The sequence below is a fragment of the Marmota flaviventris genome, chromosome 9, assembly GCF_047511675.1.
Source record: "Marmota flaviventris isolate mMarFla1 chromosome 9, mMarFla1.hap1, whole genome shotgun sequence".
NCBI classification, from domain to species: domain Eukaryota; kingdom Metazoa; phylum Chordata; class Mammalia; order Rodentia; family Sciuridae; genus Marmota; species Marmota flaviventris.
This window is the reverse complement of record NC_092506.1, coordinates 121,684,632-121,689,272: the sequence shown is the minus strand read 5'-3', so window position 1 is coordinate 121,689,272 and position 4,641 is coordinate 121,684,632.

Sequence of the window (4,641 nt, the reverse complement as noted above, 5' to 3'; positions counted from 1 at the left end):
AAATATTTCTTTCCAGCAATGAATGGACAGCATATATTTATTGTTCACTTAGAAATATTTTGAAATACACTTGAATACCAACATTTTAACAGGATAGCATAATAAAACCCCTTTTAAGCATTATAATATAAGTAAATGAGATCCTGAAATAAGGTGAGACAAGAATCATAATGTCATACCAATTATATGTCCAAAATAATCATGTGACTTATTTGCAAATAATAGATCTTTATAAATCTCACTCTGATATTAGTTAATGCTAGCATATTACTGTTATTACTTTTAACTGAAGAGCAAATATTACTTTTAACACACAATGGCTCATATAGAGAAAAATAAATTTAGACAAATAATTTTTTGGTTATATTTCTTACATCCATTGCTTATGAGGCTAGTGAAGTAATACCAAGGATTTTTTTTCTTCTATTATCTTAGTGATTTAAGCAATTAATTTAGTTAACATAATGTTCCCATTATTACAGCAGCAATTTTATTTGTTTAGGCAATATAAAATATCAAAAATCTCTAATGTCAAGTGTAAACATATGATATAAAGTTCTAAATTAGCTTTATATGTTTTCAGAGATCTTCAAAGTATGATTTGAATCAAGACCTTACATCTGCATGCTTGTTAATAGCCTGAAATCATACTCATTTCTGACACAGCAGGTTTTTGATAGCCCTGTAAAAACCAGAACATCATTACTTCAGGCAAGGTGACAAGGATAATCACTTTCTATAATTCATGTTTAATACCTGAATGCCAGGGAGGAATCATGTCCTTGGTCCACAATTTTTAACTACACTACATCATCTGCCCTCCAGAAAATATTTGTGAGAATTACTAGAGTGACTCTAGTTCAAAGAGACTGCATTAGATTTTTGTCAGCTTTTGAAAATGTTGTAATTCAAAGTAATACTTGAACTACTAAAGTGCAATGCAGAGTTTATTGCTTCCTTACTGTAGTAAGTCTCTTTGGCAGGCTAGAAGTCTGAGGAGATCTTTTATCTGCACCTTTTGTCAAATAAAGTGGCATCTCATGTAAAAGAATTTGGAAGCATTTAGAATATAAAATACAGTTATGCTTTTGCATAAAAATTAGATTTTCCTTGAAGTCCAATGGTTCATTTTGAAGCTGGTGATACTTTATCTAAAATGATATAATTTAAATTAATGTACTTAATTAAGCACTTAAAAATAAAGAATACTCACACATAATATAATTTTGAATTTTGTTCTTTAAGGTATAAATATAACTACATTTTTATTGTGGTTATCAATGTCATGTATGTATCCTGACTTCACTATGTGTGTGATATATTTTACTTTTATGATGTATATGTACTTAGACATGTGGTATATGAACTTTATAAGACATTATTTTCTTCATTTTCTGGTGTTTCCAAAGAAACACATCATTCTTTCATGTATTTTTAAAAATTTATTTATATATGACAGTGGAGTTCATTAAAATTCTTATTGCACACATAGAGCACAATTTTTCATATCTCTGGTTGTATACAAAATATATTCACACCAATTTGTGTCTTTATACATGTACTTTGGATAATAATGATAATCACATTCCACCATCATTTTATAACCTAATTCGCCCTCCCTTCCCCTCCAATCCCTCTACCCTATCTAGAGTTTGTCTATTCCTCTCATGCTCCCTCTCCCTATCCCACTAATCAGCCTCCTTATATCAAAGAAAATATCTGGCATTTGATTTTTGGGATTGGCTAACTTCACTTAGCATTATCTTCTTTAACTCTATCTATTTACCTGTAAATGCTGTGATTTTATTCTCTTTTATTGTTGAATAATATTCCATTGTGTATATATGCCACTTTTTTAATCCATTCATCTATTAAAGGGCATCTAGATTGGTTCCACAATTTAGCTATTGTGAATTGTGCTGCTATAAACATTGATGTGGCTGTGTCCCTGTAGTATGCTGTTTTTAAGTCCTTTGGCTATAGACTGAGGAGAGGGATAGATGGGTCAAATGGTGTTTATAAGGATTTATTTTGGCATAAAATGTGGCTATAGTCCTACTTGAAAAATTATATTGGTGATAATTGTTTTTAGTCACATACTCAAGTTCTTTCAAACTACATTATTTTTATTCATTTTACTCTTTATTGTTACCTATCTTTAGGAATTTGTTTTTTAGCATACTCTTTTACATTTATAACATTTGAGTAGCATAGAGACAACAAGTGATACAGGACAAATTTGGTTTTGCTCTGGCCCATTCTTGCTCTTATCCTTTCCAAGAGGAAAACTATACAGTGTGCTTTGATATGCAGGGCAATTGATGGAGAACCCAAGGTTTCACCATTAAAACTCCAAAAAAATTCTCATTCATTGGGTATTTCTAGGCACTGAAAAAAATATCATGAAGATAAATAACTCAGCCCTAATGTAGCTAATATTTTTGGAAAGAAAGAGATTCAAAACAAATAAAGAATAAATATAGAAGCTAATATAATGCAATAAATGTTGATAAGTGCAAGAAAAAAAAAAGTAAAGCCATATTATCTGTATTAAATTAATACTTGTATTAAAATTGGTGTGTTCTGGGTAGGCCTTAATGGAAAAATGACACAGTGACCTTTCAGTAAAAACTAAAGATGAAAAGATAAACCATACATTTATCTGAAGAATCATCATTACAAGCAAAGGCGAGAGGCTGTCTGGATTTTGGAGCAATACCAGTCCTGATATGTTAGCAACAACTGGTAAACCAGAGTGATTGCCATAGAGTTAGCCTGTTAAGGTAGTCATGGGATTAGTAGTAGAAGACATAACAGATGAAAGTGTGAACCAGTTCATATGGGGCCTTATAGAACAATGTAAGCACATGAGTAATAATGGAACCAGGATTTTTTCATAGGCTTTGGAATTTTTGTTCATGGCCGCTGGTTGAAAGCATGCATTTACCACATTTCTAAATTAACTTCCCATTGGAAAGAAAGAAGGTACACATAAATTATAAAATTGCCAAAATAACACTAGAATAAAACAATTAGGACTTATTTAACTGATAATCTCCCCTTGAGAAGGAAGCCCATTAATAATCTATGCCAAAAACATAAGTGTTTTTTTTTTTTTTAATCTTATTCTATATGAGGTAGAAGAAAGATGAAAGATTGAATGTGGGAAGTCGGCAAGATTTATAAAAACCGGTAGCTTAGGGGTGTAGCTCAATGTTAGAGTGCTTGCCTGACATGTGTGAGTCTGTGGATTGGATGCCCAGAATCCTTCCTGCCAAAAAAAGGTGATTAAATATTCATTTTATTTAAAGAACTAAAATGTTTATATACTTGTGGAGTAAAAGCTAGAACACTAGCTCAGAGAAGTGTGACATGCCCAGAGTGTTGTATTTCAGGCTATGCACCATTTAAATACCCAAAGGATGAGAGGACAGGAGAGGTTATATAGAGTAGTTATGATAGTGACCGGAGAGGTATGTGGGGTTTACTTAGGATAACTGAAATAAAATTAATAGTTATTTTACCAAAAAACCTAAGTCCTGGCATAATTTATTTAAAATAGCAAAAGTCCTCAATAAAGGTCTATATACCTTACTGTCATAATGAATAAAGATAAATATATGCATATGTAATATAAATCTAGAATATATATATATATATATATATATATATATATATATATATATATATATATATATATATCGCACAGTCAGTGAACAGTTTTCTTGGTGCAGGCGGTGGGTGGACTGGGAAAATAAGAAATTATTTGAAATAAAGACTCAATTATAGGTGAAAAGTGGGACTTGGTGGGTGGATCAACCCTGGTGGGGTCTGATCCAACAGGAGTGAGGCTCCACCTTCATATTATATAGGTTTTTAACATCAAAGGGATTCACTGTGAAAAGGCTTCTTGAGGTAAACAAGAGGAAGTTATGAGCAAACTAGCTTAGTTGGGGCTCATTGGTTTCTGCCCATCTCTTCTACCTCATGGCAGTTAGTATTTAAATCCAAGGCTTTTGAAATAGTAAAGTTCATAACAAGCGTGGAATTCTCCCTATCAACAGTAGTCACCTGCAAATGGCCATTCCCTTGGCACCCTCACACCAAAGAAGGATTTCCAGCAGAGATGTTTCACTGTCCAGAATTACATAGTTCAAGGCAATGATTCCTTTGACATACGCTCACGCAAACACACACACACAGGTTTGAAAATTTATCAAACCAAAATGCACTCTTTTCAAATATAAATAGAACACATTTAAATAATGTATATATAAGAAAGTATAAAGAAGAATCCAATTCAATGCATTTTAAAGAGATCAATTTTGGGCATAATAAAATAAATGTATAAAATGAGTATTTTTAATTTTCTTGTATCTTATAAAAATTTGTTATCATAAAATATATACTTACTAAATGATAGTGAATGCAAAACCATACATCATGAAATTTTTACAAAATCAGAAATAAAGTACAATGATATTGTTGGTTAGAAAAATATATGGATTTTTATACATATATAAACATTTGTAGATAAAATATTATGTAGAAACCTTTAAAATAAATAACTTAATATTTCAGCAATAGTAAATTGAAATATATGGCCAACCTGAGCACAGTGGCACATGCTTGTAATTCCAG